The sequence below is a fragment of the Brachyhypopomus gauderio genome, chromosome 3 (genome assembly GCF_052324685.1).
Source record: "Brachyhypopomus gauderio isolate BG-103 chromosome 3, BGAUD_0.2, whole genome shotgun sequence".
In the NCBI taxonomy this organism is placed as follows: domain Eukaryota; kingdom Metazoa; phylum Chordata; class Actinopteri; order Gymnotiformes; family Hypopomidae; genus Brachyhypopomus; species Brachyhypopomus gauderio.
In genome coordinates, this window is record NC_135213.1 from 12978263 (window position 1) to 13002390 (window position 24128).

At 43.5% G+C, this 24128-nt stretch overlaps 1 protein-coding gene across 2 annotated transcripts in view; it reads right to left on the reverse strand.

Moving 5' to 3' along the window:
• LOC143510356 (cadherin-18) overlaps nucleotides 1–24128 on the reverse strand; it is a 188610-nt gene that overhangs the window by 73796 nt on the left and 90686 nt on the right. The window contains exon 1 of one of the 2 annotated variants that reach the window (XM_076999619.1): nucleotides 9618–9761. The exons of the other annotated variant lie outside the window; for it this stretch is intronic. The gene's annotated coding sequence lies outside the window, so the exon portion shown is untranslated. Of the gene's footprint in view, nucleotides 1–9617; nucleotides 9762–24128 lie in introns of those variants that run through there. 2 annotated transcript variants of the gene reach the window in all.

Consider the following 24128-nt stretch of genomic DNA (forward strand, 5'->3'; position numbering starts at 1 on the left):
TTCTTATTTAATACTTCTGTTTTTAAATGTGTCTAAAAGCCAAATGTGTCCTTAGTCTTTTTTGTGGTGATGCATGTCATTCTGTCAGCGAAAGGAGCAATGCAGAAAGTGATGTTTTGTCAGAGGCAGTCTTCTCGTAAACAAAACTGATATCGCCTAGTGGAGATGCTGTTAAACTTAAATCAGAAATGAAAGAATTAAATGCAAAGCATGTTCTTCTTCTTCGTCAGCTGAGCAGTGTGAACTGTGCCAGTGTTCAATCTGCAATGCATCCGATGTGGAGGTGGATAGAGGGAGACATTAAGAAGTAAAAGGAGTGTGGGGAAGAATGGAAGGAGGGAGGAGTGGAAAGAAAGAGAAAGAAGAATGGGAGGAAACAGATTCTCTTGCCTTCCTTATCACAGAAGGACCCTACCTTTGGGACAGCATCCATCTGCTGCACTCTTCCCAGATCCACTTATTCACCAACAAAATCTATTTACCTTTAAAACTCTCTTCATCTCTCTCTCTCTCTCTCTCTCTCTCTCACTCTGTGCTGCATTGCAGCAGATTGTGAGGTATGAGAGCTGGCAGAAGAAGTCATCAGTGATAATGTGCATGACCAAATCGGTCTTCAGTATGCCATCTCTAACTAACTCAAACTCTGGCATTCATCTTAGAAGTGTTACTTTACCATATGTATTAGTACATTATGTAAAGGCATCGGGGACAGATGTTCTTGTGCTAAGTGTATGATTAAGAATGGTATTTGCAAATGATATTTCAGTATGATTCATGTTTTTGCAGAGTAGCAGTTGTCTTTAGCACAGTGAAGCAAATATTGTGTGTGTACATATATGTGTAACCGTATGTGTGTCATGACAGCTTGGTCTGTGCTCTGTGCATGTTCTGGGGGACACAGGTGTGTTTTTGTGTGCATGAGGTGAGGTCAACTGAAGGGAGAACCACGGTGATTCAGCAATGTTCAGCTTATGAACATACTCCATCACACACACATGCCCCTCCATATCCTTATACTGGCAATAGCTTGTGTGATAAAGCCAGCCAACTAAAAGAGTAGGAATCCACTCTCTGTCTGTGGTACAAGAGGACTAGAGGGTGTCAGCTTTCATCATTGCACTCCGAACTGCCTACAAGTGGCTGGATATAATAAAGTGTGAGTGTTACGTGTTTGTGAGTGAGAGTGAGTGTTTGTAGGTGGGGGGAAGGTAATGTGAGTGTACTAGCCGGATGCTGAATATTGTCTTATGTTGTCATGTGGAAGGACACGGAGTTATCTGATCACAGGAGTTGAGAAAGATGGAGGATTAAGTGCTTTTTTCTGTTTACATGCATGTATGTGATGTTAGGATAGATGAACGCATGGTGATTCAGAGTATGGAAGTGTGTGTGTGTTCATGTGTGTTTAGTGCATATGTGTGTCAAGAGGAATTGCTAAGCAGGTAATATGTGGACAGATCGCCCCATGGTACTTTTCTCATCCTATCTTGGAGTAGAGAATCAATAAAGAGAGACTGCACGCACTCTCTCTCTCTCTCTCTCTCTCTCTCTCACACACACACACACACAGAAACACACACACATACACACACCACTTCTTCCTTACCCGGTAGCTGTTGCTCTATTTAATACTTCCTCTCCTTTGTCATTACGCACTTCATTCTTTTCCTCTTACATTGTGTGATAATATATCTGCCTCTTTCCCCCGTTGTGCCTTCATTCTCACTCTCTGCATGTTTTCTGCCTTTTCAGCCTGCGTGTCTATTGCGTCTCCACTCCATCACTCATTATTGTAAGGACCAATTAACACCCTGCTCATAGGCATAGCAACCTGTTGCTTTGCCACATCTTTAACACACACCGCTGACTGACAACCAGCTTTAGGGGTGTGATTAAATTGTATCTATTCTTAAGCCCATTTCTTTGGCTTCTGTTAGGGTGTATGAATTTCAAAGATCTGCAAGTTTCATTGTCTGTTATTTTAATTTGAATAAAACGTGATGGAAAAGCTACAATGTTAAAGTTACCATTTTGCCATTTTGTTTGGTTTTTTTTAAGGAATCAATTAAAATGAATTAAAAAGTTCTTCTTCTTCTTCTTCTTTTAATTATATGTTGTATACATTGTATACATTTATATGCCATATGCCATTTCATATAACATTGTTTGTTATATTTGTCTTAGAAGCAACCATAAGCTAAAAATGCCTTTAAGATTATGAAGAACATTCAGTCCAACTGTGTCCAAGCTTTTAACTGGTAGTTTATATATAGTTTTTGTTAAATATATAAATTGTAGAAATACTGTTGATACACACACAATCAAAATTGTGGACACACCTGACAAAATGCATGTTCTTAAAACAAAAAAAAGGCATTTTAGTCAAATGGATTACACTTTAAAATTTTCATAAGACAAATATAATTTTGGAAAGGTGTTATTCTAATTTGAATTCATTACTAATGTGAATACACATACACAGACAATCTTAAATTCACCCTCAGCGAACAGAACTTTAGTATTTCAGACATTTAGTCCCTCACTCTACAAGTGCCCTGAATGTCTTCAGGACTGATAGAAAGGCTTCATAGGTGCTGATTCATGAAACAGAACACAAAGAGCATGCAAAGCTGTCATCAATATATAGGATAGTTAGTTCAAAGAATCTAATATCTAAGCTAGTTCATATGTGTTTATTAGAGCATAATTACATGTTATTTTATTGGTTTGGCATCTTCAAAAAAGAGTAGGTGAGTTCAAACATTTGACTGGTAGTGTTATATATATATATATATATATATATATATATATATATATATATATATATATATATATATATATATATATTGTCACGGTACGGCGGCCCCCTACTGGTCGCCCCCGTCTACAGCAGCAGCTTGTCCTGTGGGTGTGGCGTTGTGTTCGTCCCTCAGGTGGGCGGAGCCCGCGATCCGTCTCACCTGAGGGTCGTTTGTTCGTCTATATATGTCTTGTCTTTGTACCAGTTGACTGCTGGTTATTATATCCTTAATTCGGATCAGTTCACGGGTTTTGGTTTGCGCACTTTTCATATTAAACCATCCTTTTTCCCTGAGACTTGGCGTGATCGCTTCCATTTATTTTCGCTCACCCTGCCCGTCACAGAATAACCAGCCACTTTCGGAAGCCGCCAGTCTCCTTTGCTTTCTCCTTCGTTCGTGGTCATGTCTCGTGGTAAGTGTTTGTCTGCGTGGTGTTGTATGTTTCGTATGAGAGTGAGCTGGGTCGGTCACCACTCATCCAGCCGTGTTTAAATGTTCGTTTGTCTAGTGTATTGTTTGTAACACGGCGAGGACTGGAGTCCGTTACCCCCGTAAAGCTCCTCTTTTATGGATGTGCGTTTCGTTTTTTTTGTCATAATGTGTGTGTGGACAGCGGGACCGAAGCGTGCTGCACGCACACGTTTGAATGTTGTGCGTGTGAGACGCGAGAGCCTCTCGGCATTGTCGCCTCGCTCTCTGTGTTGTGTTGTATGTTGTGAGCGAATGCGAGCTGAGGAGGCGCGTTCCTGTGGACCGTGACGCGAGTATCACTCGCTTTTGTCGCCTCGCTCCCCATGTGTTCCGTGTTGGAATTGGGGAGCGACTGCGAGCCGGAGTGGTTGCGTCACCGTTTACAGAGCGCGCGTGTGTTGGTCCTGTCCATTTGTCTTTTGTATTTTGTCTTTTCGTGTTCGTTTTGTCCTAGCGTGTTGCGTGATTTGTTGTGTGTAATTCCACACATGCTCCTCCCCCTTGAGTGTGTGTGTGGGGGTGGACCAGTGATGGTCCCGTGCCACGGGGAGTGGCACGGAGGGCGTCGCTCCTAAGGGAGGCCCTGACCAGGAACGTGGGGGGTTCTCCTGAGCAGGTGGAACTCCCCTGCTAAGACGGAGACCCCTCCCCCATTGTAAGGGGGATCAGGGCAGTGCGCGTCTGTGTTTTGTGTTGGTGTGTGTGGGTGTGTGTGCATTTTGTGTTTTATGTGCAGGTGCTTCTCCCTGGCGGTGGATCGTGGCATTCCTGGACCTTGTGGGGGTCTCCATCTGGCAGGAGCCCCCTTATGTTGTGGGGTGACCGGAGCCCGGTCGGAAAGAGCCCCTCTCTAGAGGGCTGGGGCCCCCGGATGTTTGGGGACGATAGGGCTCTGGTCCGAAGAGCTCCTGCTGAAGATGGAGATTCTCCCTCCTGCACGGGGTGACCAGGAGGCCCTTGGGGGCTGTTCCCCAGCCCGCGATAAGGGCGCTCTGGGCCTCGGTCTCTGGCGCTCCTGGGTTTGGTGGAGGAGTCCACCTCGTAAAGTCAGGCCCCGGCTGGGGCTGACTCCCCAGGAGGCTGGGGTGGCCCCTAGCAGAAGGCAGGGGCCAGCTCCGGGAGGAGGTAGGTCCAGGAGGTGACTTAGCCACGCCCCAGGGAGGTAACCTGCACACATACACCACGGACGGACACGGAGCCGTGGCCTGCCGTCCTCACACCTGTGGGGCTATGCGGCTTAAGGCTGGTTAGGGCGTGAGGGCCCTGTGACCGACCGGGGCGTGGTTTTGTCTTGTTGACGGCCCAGTCGGTCCAGGGTCCCGCCCAGGTAGGCGAGCTAACCTGTGTTTGTGTTTTGTGTTTCAGCTCCGGGACTACATGGGGTGTGTCCCTTGTCCCTGCCTGCCTGCCCCTTTGTTTCGTGTGCTGCCGCTGTGTGCCGCACAGCCAGTGGAGGGGAGTGCGGCTTGGAGGGGGGATCTGTCACGGTACGGCGGCCCCTTACTGGTCGTCCCCGTCTACAGCAGCAGCTTGTCCTGTGGGTGTGGCATTGTGTTCGTCCCTCAGGTGGGCGGAGCCCGCGATCCGTCTCACCTGAGGGTCGTTTGTTCGTCTATATATGTCTTGTCTTTGTACCAGTTGACTGCTGGTTATTATATCCTTAATTCGGATCAGTTCACGGGTTTTGGTTTGCGCACTTTTCATATTAAACCATCCTTTTTCCCTGAGACTTGGCGTGATCGCTTCCATTTATTTTTGCTCACCCTGCCCGTCACATATATATATATATTTGTTTTATATTCAAAATGTACATGCAGTAAATGCAATTTAGCATATACATATAGACATATACATATAGTCAATTGACAGGAAGAAAAAAAAGCATCTGTATGTATGGAAACTTTCAGCAGAGTAGCAAATACTCTTTGGACTCAAAAATCTTCAGTTCAGGAGATTTTCTTTTTCTTTTCTGAGTCACGGAGAGGCGGGCAGGACCCTAGGGAAGCTGGAGGGGACAGAGTTTCATCGCAAATGGAAACCCCGCATCTCATTTTTCAGTAGGGAGTATTCCCTGCTCCCCTCAGGTGATGGCTTTCCGTAAAGAGCTCCCCATGCAGGACGGCCATGCTGTAGACATATAAATAAACTGCGAGACATTCAATCCATCACGCCACTGCCCTTACCAACCCACATATGCTAACAGAGCTTCATCAGGCGCTCAACCCCACAGAAACTGGACAATAACACCTAAAGACCGTCTGCAGTCGGAGTTATTACAAACCCTTTACTTTTGAGGGCATGGCCTGAAGTGCATTTAAATGCTCTTAAATCATGTTATGGGATGTGGTCTTTATTTGTAATTGATTGTGAGAATTGCTAAAGCTCGATACAGTATGCTGGGTGCTGTGAGGTGTTGAGCGCTGATTTATCATATGTGAGAAGTATATATACATCATGAGTTTAGAAATAAAGCCTTCATCATTTGATGTAAGTTGTTAGCTGACTAAAGACGTGTCCATTTGTCAAAACGTAGCTATGTTCATTAATCCATGCAATTGTTCCTAGGTTGCCACATGTTTCATATGGTAGTGTCCAAAATCACTATATTGTTTCACCTGCGAATGCATTATAATGTCAAGTCATTTTTTTCTACATAAGGGCATACTCAAAAGAGTAAACAAGCATCCAATACATCTACTATAGGCAGTGGTCCATTTCTGCAAGTCTCATGCAATAACTTATTATTTAATATGGTAATATTCGTTCTTTTAGGTTAACAAAAGTGTGGATAGAGCACACTCTACAGGACCCGTATAGTTAGAAGGAACAAACCACGCCCATCGGCTGCTCACACACGTATCCAGCACATTCGGCCTCAGCCATGCGGTTAGAACAGCTGCTCACACACGTATCCGACAGACTCAGGCTCATCTGACTCCTGAACCAGGTTCTAAAACAACTGTGCGTGACAAAACCATAGTTGATTTCAGACGAAAGCTTCTGGTGGAGAGGCTTAGTAGGGATGGCTGTAAAAAAATTTCTTATAAAGAAACATCTTAGATTTCTAAAGAGTTCATCTTCATCTACTGAAGAAGATTATCAGGAAGATTGAGAGGATAAAAAACTCAGTTGTAGTAATGTGCAACTCCATTAGCTGGTAGAAGACTTATACAGACCTTGATTCCGGATTAGACTAAGACGTCACTCATGTTAGCATAGCTGGGATTTGAGCCTCTAATTAGGATCAAAGTTCCCAGCACATTCGAGCAAAGGCATTTTGTTGGATCTGAGCAGTTAACACAGTTCTGCACACTTCAGAAAAAAAATCATCCTGTTGCCGTTGGCAGCAACATCATCACTACGGAGAAGTGTGGCGGTTCCACTGGCAGCCGCTCGTGCCCTTGCCGTCATATTTCACAGAAGAGGTGGCGTGCTCTTGGATGAGGAGCGCGTCTTTTTTTATCCCCGTTTCTTTTTTACCATCACTCTGGTACGAGTTCATCTTCATCTCCATCCCCAAAGCCTTTATGCCAGGATTCCACAGGCTTTTAAACACTTTTAAGCAAGAATTTCCCGACTTATCCATGGTGTGGTGAAGTTTCTGAACATATGTTGGTGTAGTATTCTCTTTATGTTATCAGTTGACAAGTCTATTAACACATCGTGCCATGACTGCAAAGAAAACTTCCACTGAAAACTCCTTAGTCTGAATGCAGGGCATTTAGCTAAGTTTGAAGTTGCTAACACAGGTTGTTGTTGTGACTTTAGAACAGTTTAGACCGTCACCAGTATGAGAGGGAAGAGGGAAGCGTGCAAGCAGTCAACTGTAAATGGAGTCAGTGCAGCTCACCATTCATCTACACCACCCTGAACGTCTTCTGTTTTCAATTAAACCCCAGCAGAAGCATGAACGTGGGGATTATAATGTCTACAAGCGTAACGTGCAATGCAGCAGGTGTAGCCACCATGAGAAAGCCTAAACTCGGGTCTTTACCCTCTTAAATGGGCATTTCCAGCATCTGCTGAAATGTCTGGTTGGTGCCATCATGTTAAATACTTTTTTTTTACTGGGTCGGTCTGTTTTCACAACTGTAGTTTGTGTAATTAGAATGGGTTAGAGATACTTAATCAGCATCAGAGTGTGGACAGTGGCTGGCTACACCTGTGTAGTGTGGGCAATGTTTTACTGCCTGTGCAGTGATGACTCACAAGCGTGGTGTCTACATTAGGTGACTGAACTCAGTGACTAACAAGCAGGCTAAAGGTTAAGATCTCTCCAGGCACTGCAGAGGAACCTCGCGTAATGCTTTCAGCTTCCACTCCATGTCATGATGGTATTTTAGCCATTTATGAGGTTAGAGTTTAAAGACGTACACATAGCACGCTGTCAGTTTAACTTGACACACCTACACAGAAACAGTCTTGCCAAAATCCCTTCAAATAAAGCACAGTAACACATTAGCTAACCCCTTTTCAGTCGTGAATCACTTTGTTTGAAGAAATTTTGTTTTTTCGTTTAGGGGCTTTTGAATTGAAGCAGGCATTGACTTAAGCACTGACATGAACTAAAGAATAAAAATCAAAGCAGCAAAAGCTTTCAACAGAGCTGTTGAATGTGTGTGTGTGTGTGTATATAATGAGTATGTGTGTGTGTGTAAAATAACCCTGTATTATTCATAAACCATTTTAAAACTCATGTAATTTTTTTAGCCAGCTGTATTTTTTTTATGGTACAGTACCCATATATTTATTCATGTGAAACATCCATGTTGCCCTGCATGTCGGATGTGGGATTGCTGGTAGAGATTCAGTCCAATGAATTGGTAAACACAATACACATACACGATGTTGATTAACTGTAACCTAATGATATTACATAAACCGAACATTTAGAAGGCAGGGTTGAGACCGTTGGTCATATTAATTTTAAATTCTTAAATTCTTTAAATTCTTAAACATTCATGTTTGAAATCATTTTATCTGACCTATCAGATGCCCAAGGACAACTGAGAAAAACAAATTATTTACATATTGTTTGAAATGTGTTACATTTGTACTTTTTTGCAGTTTGAATTGCTTTATTGTTGTTTAACTAGGCCAATAGTGTATTGGGTGCCTCAGGGTGCTGTGTGAGGCAGGACGCTGACTGCTGGTGCACGGACGACTCCTATCCCCACAGAATCCCCTTAAAGCCAGCTAATGCATCACTGAATGCTCGTCTGGAGTTTGGTCTCAGCCAAATTATTCTGGAACAAGAGAGCCAGAATATCTGACTGTGAATTCACTCTCCACTCACTGACCACTCACTGTTTTAGTTACAAAGATCTTGCAATTAGCCCCCAGTTTTTTTTTTTATGCAATCACAGCTATCCTTTCATGCCGTTAGACAGTAAACAGCACTCTCTCTGTGCGATGTGTGTGTGTGCATGTTTCTGTGCACGTTTGTCTGTGTGTGAGTGTGTGTGTGTGCATGTGTGTTAGGCAGGGGGAGTAGTGAAGGAGTTACATAGATATCCTTGAAATGGTAGGAAATAAAACCAGTAATTCACTACTACACAAATACATATACATATACATACAGAGACATATAAAAATGTCCAAACACACACACACACACACACACACACACACACACACACACACACCCTACATGACAGCAGTCTAATCACTAAATCATCATGAGTATGCATCTCTACTGTCCCCTCCTGCTTTGTGCAGCAGCATGGTTCACCATCGCTAAGTGAATACTCTGGCTGAATGCATAAGACGATAAGCCTGTTAAGCTGCTGACCCACTCTCAGCCATGCCTCCGAGCTGGTTAGTAGAACAGACACATGCTTGTTTTTCCCTTCTCTCTCTCTTTCTATCACACACACACACACACACACACACACACACACACACACACACACACACACACACACACACCATAGAATGGAGAACAGAAACTCCACATACGATTTAGTTCAGGTAGCAGAGAGCACGAGAAACACAGCAAGTGTGACAACATGCACGATGCATAGATAACATATAATTTGCTCTCTTTCTCTCTTTCTCTCTACCTCCATCACTTCTGCTCAGTCCCCTAAACTCACCTCAGCTACTTAATTCTCTTTTCAGTTTTGCTCCATTGTTGTCTACCTTTCTTTTGAAGTCTCCGAACATCAATTTAAAGCAAATTATGTACATCTTCATTACACATTTACACAGATGTTTCTTTCATTAGACCCTCTATCACTGTTCATTACACATACACACTTACTGAAATAAAAAAATATTCTCTCAAAATCCCAGAGGTATTCTGGAAACCAAGTAGCGGTAGCAGAGGAATAGCTTGTACCATACCTCAGGAGATGGTTCCAGAAAAGCATTCCCTCTCTCGTTGGATGTCTGTAACTGCACTTTCTGTGCATTTCGCACCATTTTACCCCACTTCTCTAGTCCCTCAGTGAGAATCTTTCCATTCCACACAATGTGTGTGTGCGCTTCTCTGGGAGTGTGTGTTCGCGCGTGAGGGAGAATCCTCACTCACTCCCCCACTGCAGCAGCTTAGGTAAACCACAAGCTCTGATTGGCTGGCTTAAAGCTCACACAGCGTCTGTCATGCCTGCACCAGCCTTCCAAGAACCAACCCCCCCCACTTCTCTCTTCTCTCTCTCTCTCTCTCTCTCTCTCTCTCTCTCTCTCTCTCTCTCTTTCTCTCTCACATATGCGTACACACACACACACACACACACACACACACACACACACACACACACACACACACACTTTATATTCACATCACCTTTTGTTATCACTTCATGTATTTTTGTTTCTGATTTGTTTCATTATAGACACTGGTAGTTAAAGCTGTTCAACATTCAGTTTCCAATAGTGCTGGTCACCCTTTCCCCTCTAATCAAGCTAGCCTTGACTTTCCGTATTTGGTCAACTCCCCAGTCCGTCTCTCTGGTGCTCGCTCGCGGTCTCGCTCAGCCCCCCCCCCCCCCCCCCTCCCGATTTTCTCAGGTACACTGAAGGCTAGCAACGACCCCTCTCTCTCAGTGCCTTCTGTCTCCCTCTACATTGCCTGCTCTGAGGGGGAAGTGTAACGAATATTAAAGGAAAGGCGATCAGGAGAGAGGAAGAAAGAAGGAACGTCAGGGAGAGGCAGCACCCTTCATCCTCGGAGAGTGCATCGCCTTGGGGGGAAAAATGAAAACAGAAAGGAAGAAAAAGAGAGACAACAGAGGAAGGTCTTACATGGGAAGAGGAGGGAGGGGTTCTTGTCGGTGGTGGGAAGATAGAGACCACTGACAAACACTGGGAGAGGAGGAAAGGTTAAGAGGCAGATAAGAGCAAACGGAGGGCTGTCCGAAGACATCAGACATAACACAGTCACTAATTGCTGGAGTTCCCCACCCACCCCTCCAACACCACCACCACCCGGCTTCACCATCCAGCCTCACCACGCAAACCTGCCCACACCGTGTGCTTAATGCCTAGCTATTGACTAACATGGCAATGGGTGTTTCATGTAACTAACAGAAAAAGGCCAAAAAGTTCAGGATAACTTGCCATGTATACAGGGTTCCAGACCACAATCACACAATCAATACAATTGACAATGATTATTTAGTTAAAAAATAATAATAAATAAAATTATTAAACTATTATTTAATATGATGTTCAACCTAGCACTAGGGTTAATCTGTGTGGGATAATACACATCAGTTTTATATTGTATTTTATTCTCCAACATTACAGTGCTGCTCACCCAAAGGTTAATATAATGGTACAAATAATTTGCTTGTCATAGTAGTTTATGAACAGTCATATTCAATTAAGAACACCTATAAGTACATTTACATTTACATTTAAGAACATCTATAAGTAGAGACGTTTAGACCAGAACTGGGTTTAGGATATTTATGGAACATTTCTCATACATCTGATGTGGATTCGGACAACTTGAGCTCAGCTTTGTTTAGAAGTGCATGTGATGCTAAACTAGTAGAATACATGACACTGGTTTCATCTGTCCTGTATAATGAGATACATAGACTGTGTAGAACAGTAATTAACAGAGAGCCTTGTAACATGTCAACAACTGAGCAGCTTTATGGACCACAGAGTCATGTCTGAGGACTGGGGACTGAGCCTCATGTATTGATCAGAAATGCCTTTTTTCCTTCACATGGAATACACTCTAAAAGTCCAACAAATGCAACCTAACAGCAGACAAAGAGTTAAAGAAAGAAGCACACAAAGACTAACAAACTCTGTCAGTGGCTCTCGAAAAGGCCACCATGAAGGCCAAAACAGCAAAGCCGGGGCAGCTACAGTTTCATTTTAAATTAGTTCCATGTCACTGATCATGGTATTATGAAGCCCCGTGTGGCAGCTTATGCCATCGAGAAATACTGAAACATATACTGTGACAGGCCGGTCAGTACCCAGCCAGAACAACACACACATCCACCAATCACACTCCCCAGACACCTCCCCAGTCCCAAGAACCAGTATATTATCAATTATCACTTTTACCTGTCCTTCTTTTGTTTCTCCTCTTCAAGTTTTGCCCAGCTAGGTTAACTTGATTAACATTGTTGTGTTGTTGCCATTTAAATAGATTTGCTGAATAATGATTACATTTATGAAGACAGTAATTTTACTGTTTACTGTCTAAGCCAGATGTTAACATTGGGAGCTAACTGATGGCCAGTTTTACAATTTGAAATACAATAATGTTAAAACTATATTACTCAGTCAAGACTAAACATTTTTGTTCACATTATGGTAAATATAAAACTTTAAAATTGAAAATCGAATATACTTATTTCTGAAAAATACACAGGACTTATTTTCCAGCTGTGAGTTGACTGAAACAGTTTCATTGAGTCGACTGAAACTAAAACCACGGTAATCAACTGTTTTTGGTCAATTTATCTAAGCAGAATGGGGGAGGTGTTACATACTTAAGCGAATCACAAATGCTAGTTCATGCTGTTTGTGTGTTTGTGCATGATGTGTGTGGGCTGTTCCTGGAGACATAAACAAATGCCCAGCAATGTTGTGCATATGTGTGTGTGTGTGTGTGTGTGTGTGTGTGTGTGTGTGTGTGTGTGTGTGTGTGTGTGTGTGTGTGTGTGTGTGTGTGTGAATGTCTGTGTGAGAGAGAAACAGCTTGATAAGCCACAGTGGCAGCCTTCTTCATGGGTTGATTGAACAAGAATACAAGGGCTATACAAGAATATACATGGACAAATAATTTCTGCTTAACTGTGCTAAGATATATAGATGTAAGATATATGCATGTCTTTACGGACCTTGCTTTGTGCACTGGTGCACAGTCATGTTGGAAGAGGAAGGGGCCAGCTCTAAACTGTTCCCACAAAGTTGGGAACATGGAATTGTCCAAAATGTCTTGGTATGCTGAAGTATTCAGAGTTCCTTTCACTGGAACTAAAGGGCCAACAACCCTACACCATAATCTCCCCTCCACCAAACTTTACACTTGGCACAGTGCAGTCAGACAAGTACCGTTCTCCTGGCAACCGCCAAACCCAGACTAGTCCATCAGATTGCCAGATGGAGAATTGTGATTTGTCACTCCAGAGAACGCACCTCCACTGATATAGAGTCCAGTGGCAGTGTGCTTTACACCACTGCATCTGATGCTTTGCACTTGGTGATGTATGGCTTGGATGCAGCTGTTTAACCATGGAAATCCATTCCATGAAGCTCTCTGTACACTGTTCTTGAGCTAATCTGAAGACCACATGAAGTTTGCATGTCTGTAGTGATTGACTCTGCAGAAAGTTGGCGACCTCTTCGCTCTGTGTGCTTCAGCATTTGCTGACCCCACTCTGTCATTTTAAGTGGCCAACAGAACTGTATCTATACAGTATATAACAACTCAGAATTTCTCCCCAAAGACCAATGGCAGAAAACCAGCATCAGATAAATCATTTATGTGGATTAGTGCATTAGCAGCATTACAGTGTAACTGTAGCTACGCTTTAGAAAATGACCAAATATACTCCCAATATTAATCCAATATTAATATGTGATTATGAATAAAACTAGAAGGAAGTATGTCTAGTATCCCTGCATGCTTACAAACCCGCTGCTTCAGTGATGACAAACCTCACCCAACCGCAAAAACTTTTAATGCTATTAATTACTCAGACGGTTCTTTACAAATATTATGTTCTACTGTAAGAAGAGAGAAATCACTCTCTAAAATATTATGAGCTTCATCTTCAGACACAGAACGCGTGCATTACCGCATTATTACATTTTTTTAAGGAAAAAAATACTCTGGATTATATGGTGAAAATTAGTTCAATATCCTATTAATCAGCTATTCTTGATTTTTTACATGGGCCTGTAATCTGCTGAAGAATACCTGTCACGGTCACCTCACTGGACACACAATTCTATGTCAAAGGCCATAGCGTCAGATTCTGTTAAACTTATAATTTTAAACATAGCACAATTTACATGTTTTAAAATAAAACCGAGTATATGTTGGCACATAGGTTAAAATAGAATTTTCCCATCTAATGTGATTATATTTCTAACCTCTTCATTTAGGGTTTTAGTGAATGGCAGGTAACCACAGCTTCTTCAATCTAAAGCCAAATCTCTATTTTATGAAAATAAATAAAAATATGCAGTTAGGGTACAAAGGGAAGCATCTACACAGTGTAAAGTGAAAATAAGTCCATCCAAAGACAGCCATGAAGCATCCATTATCACAATAAGACATCGCATAAAGTAGGCCAAGGTCCACCTTTGCTTTTCTCAGGTTAAAATAGATATATCCATATATTTACTTCGAAATGGTGTGTTTATCAAATGGAAGGCAACCAAAGAAACACATGGGATTTAATAATTTTGTTTACTAGCTTGTAGTGGAGAGTAGTGATGTCCTGTGGAACATTGTACCTAACACAGTATGCTTTGCATGTTAGATATAATAGTTGCGATGTATTATTCTTCTTCATGCATTATTTTGCTCTTTAATAATAAAGGCACTGTCCATGCTGAAATTACCAAAAAACATGAGCTTACTATTAAAGGCAGATACTCAAATGACCTTGAAATTCTCTACAACATACTGCAATATGTTAGGCTTGACTGCTGTTGTTTGCAGGCTACCTTAAGGCTGTAGGTCAAAGGTCCCCAGTGGGAGACCATTACTTGCTTTCAGAGTTTCATCACTGACCTTGATCCTCCCTTTCCCTCATCTTACATGCTTGTAAAGTGAAAAGGGGTCTTCACACATTGCATTCCAATCCACTCTGTCCTGATTCATGTCATCAAAGCATCGTCATCTGTTAAAGACACGTTCCTTTAAGACTTCATTAGTAAAAGCAGACTCAGAAATTTGAAAATGTTCCTTCTATTACAATTTATTATTGAAAATGCTCTTATTTAATTAAAAAAGGGACTGTGTCAATTTGTGAGTCTTTGACCTTCCTTCCTTCTGTTTGTAGCAGTTTTGCCTTACTTGAACCTGTTTCAAAGGTAACACTTGAGAAGCCAATAGGAAATGTGAGAACTGGCACTTGTCCCCTTCAAGGTGCACACAATTTCCACGTCCAGGTCATGTCAGTTCGGGTTAGAAATGGGTTGCAATCATTTTCGTGCACAGGTTAAAAATTAGTGTTCCTCGCATCAGACAAGGATTAATCAATTAATCTCTCATTAATTTCTCAGAACCCGTAACCACTACTTTTCTTGGTCTGGTGTCTTGGCCAGGTAATTATATACTCCATCAATGCCTAGCTTTAATTAAAATCAACACATTTGCCCTATTGATGCCACAGATCACAAGCGCTTTATTCATGGACAGCTCATACTTTAGCTTCTCGGTGGGTGTGTTTGTTTCTTTTCTTGTTTGTTATTATGAGTGGGCTAATGGAGACTGGCATTGCCCTTTAGATGGAAGAGGAGATCAATATTTAGTCACTGTGGAGCAGTATTCATGCCTGCAGCTGAAACCTAATATGGAATGCCGCATGTTAAGGTCTCGTCCGAAACCCACAACCTGCAGGCACAATGCTCTGTAATGGCATCTCAGTGAAGGTTACCGCAGAGGGATACCTTGTGTGGTGTAATGGGGTTAAACATATTGCATTGCATGCCTATTACAAAGCTAGAGACCAGAGACATATTGGGTCTAGTAGTTTAGAAGGTCTAATGTGCCTTGAAATTGTGAATATGGACAAGATATGCATATAAAAAAACATTTTCCTTAACATAGAAAGCATGGCGATCCTTTACTGAAGACACATTTTCATTTAGGGTAGGCATGGGTTTACTATGCTAATTTATTAAATGGAGAAAAGTATCTGTCAATGTTTGAACAAAAAAGTACTTCATTTCATTAAGAAGTACATCCAATTTTAAAGCTTGAAACAACCACAATGCAATGGTTTGTTTGCATTTACTGTGCTAGTTTCTTTTCCCCTGCCTAGAGGTATTTATGGTAAAATCTTTTAGAGTAGGACTCTGATCCTTTTACATTTAATTTGGGCTTGGATGCTTTGGTTGCACTGATATAGCAATATGAAACCCAGAGTATGAGGTAAAATTATATCGCAGACATGCAAAAGCCATTGAACCCCTGGTCTCCATGCTGGGCTCCAAATATTGACTGACCTTTCAGTGCCATTGTTCTCTAGACTATGTAGACAAGCACATGTAACATGCAAATATTCATTATTTTGTACAAATTTAATTACAATTAAAATGTAAGGCATGTCATTAATTATAAACTGCAAAATATGACTGGAGGATGATTGTAGTATGACTGGAGTATGATTGAATTATGATTGGATTATGATTGGAAGAAGAATGCAGTATGACAGGAGAATGACTGAAGAATGACTGGAAGAAGACCGGAGTATGACTGGAGAATCATTGGAGGATCACTGGAGTATGACTGTAGAATGACTAGATGACTGGAGTATGACGGGAGAATGACTAGAAGACTGGAGTATAACTGGAGAATGACTAGAACAGGGGTGGCCAACCCGCGGCTCGCGAGCCGCATGCGGCTCTTTGCCTGGTTTCATGCGGCTCCCCAGCCGGTCCGCGGGCTCACCTGCACAAACAGGGCGACACACTGCTACATTTTCGTGGTGCGCGGTTTGTTTACAAGCCTATCGAGCCGCTAATACTTTTGACAGAATGACTGGAGATTGACTGAAGTATGAATAAGAAAAGAATGACTGGAGTATGACTGGAGTATGATGAAGAAGACAAGTACAAATGGAGTATGGCTGGAGTATGATTGGAGTATAACGAAGAACACAAGTATGACTGGCATATGATGAAGAAGATGAGTATGACTGGATTATGACTGGAATATGGGATATGATGAAGAAGACAAGTATGACTGGAGTATGACTAGAGTATGATGAAGGAGACTGGAGTATGACTAGAGTGTTACTAGAGAATGACTGGAGTGTAACTGTAGTACGATTGGAGAATGCCTGGAGTATGACTGGATTATGAGGAAGAAGACTTGAGTATGACTAGAGTGTTACTGGAGAATGACTGGAGTGTAACTGGAGTAGGACTGGAGAGCGACTGGAGAATGACTGGAGGATAACTGGAAGAAGATTGGAGAATGACTGGAGGATGTGCAAATGACCTTTCATTTCCTTCAGCAGAGACTGTGAGGACACTGGAGCATATCTTCTCTGCAGAGGAGAAATAGATCCGTGGGTGACACAGACACATGATGACAGCATATGAAAGCCATTCCACTTTCTATATTAGGAAAGTATTAATATCCCTCTCAAAGACCACTGTGTGTGTTTGTGATGGATTGTAGCAGTAATGTATTTCACATGTTCACAAGATAAAACACCACATAATCAGTATGAGATTGCATTACAAGCAGTCTTGCATGGAGGCTTTGGTTCTGTGAATAAAAAAAATAACACAGGTAAAATCAATCAGTGCTAATAGTATATGGTGAAATGTCTGCTGTTTCAAAGAAAATGTGAATGCATCTCCTTTGCAGGGTGATGTTATACACAATAGATACCACACATGGTAACCTAAATGATCCATGTGTTTGCTTCTCATCCCTTCACTCCTCCTCTCCCCTCTTCACCTGCATCTGAACTTTGAACTAGATCACATGGAGAGGAAATGAGGAAAGGAGATAAGCCTTTGGTATGCAACCTTAGTGTTTAGAGGTTAATTGAAAATGGAAAAGATCTGAAAGAATCTATCAATTCAACAGGCAAAAAAATATCGGCCGATTGAATTAATGACCTCTGTAATTGTTTTAAGAGAAGTTGACACAATGGAATGGGCAAATGTTCAAGAGATACTCTTCAGATTCTTACAATAGGCCATGTTAGTAAAAATATTTAAACTATCAGATAAAACTCTGTAGAATATCAGACAATATGCTATAACAAATTCAAAAGCTTTGTTTCTGCATTGACAACTAAAAAAAGGTTAATTTCCTCCTTGTCTCCCCTTGTGTGAAATACACTTTAAAATCTAAATCATGCATAAACAGCCCAGGGAGTACTTTTAAAATCCCTTGCCAACCCCCAGCCAATTATTCTGTGATGGTTCAATGGACATCAGTGACAAATTCCTTTATTTGATTAAAATTAAAATAGATAGGCCTTATGCCCTCACATTGTCTCAAGCTTGAAGAACTTAAACTTCATTGCTTTGAATCAGTTGTGAAAGGAACTGAGAAGACTATTTCCTCTCATTATTAATTAATCTCTCAATTTTATTGTGTAATTAACAATGTGTGAATATTATGCTTTAATGCTAATAAATATAAATGCTAGTGTACCTTTGTTTCATAGCGGGTTGGCTAACCATGTCCCTTTAGGGCAATCTTGAATGAGTGAGAGTACACTGAGAACATCACAGAGGTGGTGATTTTCAAAGTAATTTAATATGCTTAGAAATTTAAACAGCAGAGTGTTTTAATACTGATGTGTTGTCTTCTGATTGCATTAAGAATCACCACTTTCCTGATTAGTGCAACAGAAAAGCATTCCTTATCACAGTCAAGGCCAGGAGTCTGGTCTGGTTGGGAGGGATAACATTATTCTGTCCCCTGTCAATCACAGTCACAATCACTGGCCAATTGTGGACTTCTGTGTGGTCGCACCCACTACGGAGGGAAGTTAGCACTTCCCTCTGAGTGTGTTCAGTCAACCACATTACCAGCATGTGCTGCAGCTCAAAAACATGGTGCTTAGCTTCATGTGTATTGGAAGACATATCCAAGTATCACCTGCACTCTATGGAAGACAGTGGAGACCCAGGAGGTCAGAGTCACGGTGAGGAGGCTGGGCTGCCACCAGAGGGCGCGTGCACCCACACATACACACACCCACACACCACACTCCCTCTAGCACTAAACCACTCCCTAGGTCCCAATCACCTCAGTACTAACACCTGTGTCTTGTTACGTGTTTCACCTTCTTAAGCTCACAGGTCGCACTGTCCAGTGCTGCACATTCATCCAAGAGAGTTGCTCATCACCGGACCTGCTCCATTGTTAGTTCGTGTTCTGAAGACCTGCTCAGCCAGTTTCTTTTGATTGCACATCTGCACATTGTTGCATTTTTGTTCTAGTTCATTTATGGAAAATAAAGAGCACAATGTACAATCACCACGTTACAGGAGGAGCCCTAGTTAGGCAATAACAGGAGCTGCAAGAACTGTCGTCTGTCGCTAGCTGCCTTCAGAGTCTGTGCGCAGGCTAGTGCAGAGCAGATCGGCAGGAGCAGACAGGAGAGAGCTCCCGTACCCCCCCCCCATTCTGCCTGCATCTACGTTTGCTCCTCCCCGTGAGACCACACCGCCCGAGCCTATGCAAGTGGGAGAGACCGCATACCCTAGGACATCCATTGGCGCTGGGAGGGGTCGTCCCTGGGTGAGTAACTCCCTGACAGGAAATTTGCTGACATGGGAGGTGACGGTGTCTCACGGGGATGTTTCTCTGGATCTTTTTGCCCTAGTGGACTCAGGAGCATTGGGGAACAGAGCGTGGCAGAGAGACTGGGTGTTCCCCTGATGACGCTGGAGACGCCAAGGCACTGTATGCACTGGATGGCCGACCTGTGGGCGGGGGAATCATTCGTTTTCGCACTGCCCCGTTCACCTCCGTATTCAGGGTCGCACAGACCAAATTTGTTTTTACATTTTCCCATGCACAAGACACTCCCCTGATTTAAGTTAGACAACCTAGTAATAAATTGAACCATGGGACAGTTACTTAGATGGATCACACCCTTCATAAGGTCCGGTTCCCCCCGAGAGTGGCTGCTCTATCTACCAGTATCGAGAGCCCTAACATCCAGGCTAGCCAGGAGATCCCAAGTCCGAATCAGGATCTAGCTGAAGTATTTAGCTCAGCTATGGCCATTCAGCTCCCCCCCCCCCCCCCCCCCCATTGTCCTTGGGATTGCAGTATCACACTGAAGGCGGGTGCTATGCCTCCCTGCGGTCGAGTCTACCCCCTGTCTCAGGAAGAGGAGAGAGTCATGGGACAGTACATCAGTGAGGCTGTCACGCAAGGTTATATAACTCCCTCCACTTCACCTGCCTCAGCCAGAGTCGTCTTCGTTAAAAAGGATGGCAGCTTGAGGCCCTGCGTGGATTATTGAGGGCTCAATCCCCTTTTAGTGAATTACTCGTACCTTCTGCCTTTAGTGTCTTCAGCATTGGAGCAGCTGCGGTCTGTGAGTACTTTCACTAAACTCAATCTGCGCAGTGCCTATAATCTCATCCATATCCACGAAGGGGATGAGTGGAAGACGGCTTTCAGTACCACCACAGGGCAATACGAGTATTGCATCTTACCTTACGGCCCCGTCGTTCTTTCAATTGTTCATCAACACGGTCTTGAAGGATTATTTGTATAGATGTGTTGTCTCTTGCATTGACAACATCCTGATCTATTCACAATCCCCAGACCATAACCAATGTGCGTGATGTACGGGCTGTCCTGGGCACACTCCTGTGCAATCATTTGTATTGCAAGTTGGAGAAGTGCGAGTTCCACCTGCAGGAGGTGAACTTCCTGGGACGACCATCAGGCCGGTCGCTGTGCACATGCAAGCTGGAAAGGTGGAGGCGGTAGTCGGTTGGATGCAGCCTCACACACGGTGCGAGCTCCATAGGTTCCTGGGCTTCGTGAATTTCTATAGGCGGTTCATCCGTGCGTATTACCAAATCGCGAGGCCTTTAACTGATCTGTTACGCGGGGGAGCTAAAAGATTGCGCTGGACAGCAGAGGCGACAAAGGCATTCGCTGAACTAAAACAAGCATTCGTCAACACCCCTGTACTACACCAACTGAACCAGAGTAAACCATTTATAGTGGAGGTGGATGCGTCGAACATTGGTGTGGGTGCTGTTCTATCTCAATGACACAAAAAGAACAGTTCGCTAAAGCCAGTCGGGTTCTACTCAAAGAAACTCACGGGAGTGGAGCGCAACTATGAAATGAAATGTGCCATATTTTGTCCTCTGCTTTTAACCCATCTGTGCAGTCAGAACACACACACACTAGTGATTACTAGGGGGCTGTGGATCACACATGCCCAGAGCGGTGGGCAGCCCTAGCCCGGCGCCTCGGGAGCAGTTGGGGTTAGGTGCCTTGCTCAAGGGCACCTCAGTCATGGCCTGTCTGGGAATCGAACCCACAACCCTCCGGTCACAAGACCAGTTCCCTAACCGCCAGGCCATGACTGCCCCGACAGTCATGATGTGGGGGATCGTGAATTGCTGGCTATGCAGCTTGCTTTCAATGAGTGGAAGCACTGGCTGGAGGGAGCCAAGCACCCCTTTACCGTGATTACAGATCACAAGAATCTTGAGTACCTCAAGAATACAAAGTGCATGAATGCAAGGCAGGCTAGGTGGTCGCTATTCTTTTTAAGGTTTTGATTTCAGGTTACATACAGACCTGGCGACAAGAACCTGCGGGCAGATGCCTTATCCTGGTGCTTTCTGGGTAGTGCGGAGTCCAAGAGTGACGAACATGTGCTGTCCCCAGACTGCTTTGTGGGATCAGTAGAGTGGGACATCGGCAGAGCAATCGCTGCGGCTAATCCCCATCCTAGTTGCCCTCCTCATCAAAGGTATGTGCCTCCCGCTCAGCATTCAGCCCTGATCAGCTGGGCGCACACCTCCGTGGGGACTGGTCATCCCAGATCCACTAAAACAGCCCAATTGCTCAGGGCCAGATATTGGTGGCCAGGATTGCACCGCGATGTACTCGCGCATGTGGTTTCCTGCTCCATATTTGCTCGGAGCAAAGTGCTACGCTCCCCGCCAGCAGGTAAGCTCCATCCGCTGCCTTTTCCATAGCAAACGTGGTCATATCGTGCTGGACTTCATCACAGACCTACCCCCTTTGGAAGGCAATACCACCATATTAGTAGTTATTGACCACTTTTCAAAACTGGTGCAGTTTCTCCCTCTGCCTGCCCACCGCTTGGGAGACGGCAGACCTCCTGTTCCGACACATATTCAGACAGTTTGGGCTGCCTGAGGAGATCGTGTCAGACAGGGGGCCACAGTTCACCTCACGGGTGTAGCGACAATTCCTGTCGAAGTTGAAAATCAAGGTGAGCGTTACCTCAGGGTATCATTCACAGGCGAACGGACAGGTGGAGCGCGCTAACCAAGAGATGGGGAGGTTCCTGCGAGCACACTGTAGCAAACATAAGGACACATGGTGTGCGCTCCTGCCCTGGGCAGAATATGCGCAGAATTCTCTCACGCAGGCCAGCACAGGTAAGGTCCCCTTTGAGTGTGTTCTCGGTCGCCAGCCTCCCTTATATCCCTGGAACACCTCTGCCTCGAATCAACTGGTTATCGAGGAGTGGTGCAAGAGGAGTGAAAAGGTGTGGGAGGACACACACAGGCATCTAAGGGAGGCAGTTAGACGCTTCAAGCGCAAAGCGGACCATAGGAGAAGTAAAGCGCCCTCCTATCAAGTCGGGGACAAGGTGTGGGTGTCTACTGTGGATGGGCGCATGAGCAAAGGAGGCAAGCAGAAAGACCGTTATGCGGGTCCCTACATCATTGTTAAGATGCCTCAACCCAGTGACCTACAAGATCAGCTTGCCGGCGGATCGCCGTTTGTCTAGGACAGGGGTTGGCATCCTATGGCACGTGTGCCACCGTTGGCACGCCGAGGCATAATCACTGGCACGCGACACGCTGGACCAGCATTAGCAAAAAAAATTCTAATAAAATGTAGCCCACCCAGTCCTGAAGAGCGCTCATGGGTTCCGGCCTATCAAGTGCTGGACCCCTCTCTTATCGCCTCCTTCCACCGGGAACATCCAGACCGTCCTGCTCCACATCGGCCAGGTAGGCCTCATGGTCGTCATCGGGAGGGGTCCTTGGGGGGGGGGCTCTGTCACAGTGAGGAGGCTGGACCGCCACCAGAGGGTGCGTGCACCCACACAGCACTCTTTCTAGCACTAAACCACTCCCTAGGTCCCTATCACCTCAGTACTAACACCTGTGTCTTGTTATGTGTTTCAGCTTCTTAAGCTCACAGGTCATGCTGTCCAATGCTGCACATTCATCCAAGAGAGTTGCTCATCACTGGACCTGCTTTGAATTCTGAATGAATGAATTCTGTGGCATTTTGTATTTTAGTAGTTTGGATCCAATGAGCAAAAATTTGATTTTATGTGTCTTTTTAGTGATTGTAACACTATGAAATAGTGAGAGGGATGTCTAAATGCCCAAAAATGTTGAGAGCATAGGTTGACTTTTTTACTTTTATTTTGAAACAACACGTAACACATACAGATGCAGGATGAAACACAGATGAGCAATGAACATAATACAGATACAATTTTAAATACACATACGCTAACAAGACACAAGTGCAACACAATGATAACAAGACAAGAGACAGGTGAAAAGAGTAACATGCACACATGGACTGGCACACAACAAATACACACAAATGTACACGAAGACTACACAGGGGGCAGGGGAGGAGTCTGTGGCACATTGTGAAAGAAATCGATCTAGATACAATATGGATATGCCAAATATGGTAACATAGCCTTATTTTCTGGTTCTTCAAAATTACTTTTAAAATTAGATGTATTTATAGAAATGAAATAAAGTTTGAAACATCCACAATACACTGTGTTTGCATTAATTGTGATAGTTTCTTTGGTAATGCTAGGCAGAGAAATAGAGTTCATCTGCTATTAGTCGCTATGTCTATACATTATTTCCATGTATGCAAAGATCTGGTGTTGGGACATATGTTTCTTTGAATGACCTAGGTGTATATTGGTGTTTGTACTATTGAAAATAAATTGATACATATTTCAAACCAGAAATGATTGTCTGTTTTAATGCAGCAGTCTTCTTCCTATTTATATATATTGGTATTATGACATTTAGATATTTTTTTTAATGAGAAGGATGTACAACTTGGATAAGACATTTGATGAGTTCATAGGCCTACTTTCAAAGAGTGGTGGTGGTTTCATCTTTGTGTAATTTTAGACTAATTTCACAATGACATGATACTAGATCCGGTATTCTTTCAATTTTTAAGAGGTAAGATGCTGATGGTAAACTCTGGATATGGATTCTACCACAAGGGCCAAAGTTTTCCACCAAAGTTTTTCTGATTACAGTGTGTTTGTCCTGATTCCCTGTTTTTATTAATTTCAGTTGTGCCTTCTTCGTAGCCTGGTTAGCCTGTGTATATAAACCCTGTATTTACTGAATTATGGACTGGTTCTTTGTTAGTTGCTTGGACTTGTTGGATGCTACTTGCCTGTTCAATTTTCCTGTTTGATGCCTAGGTTAGGTATA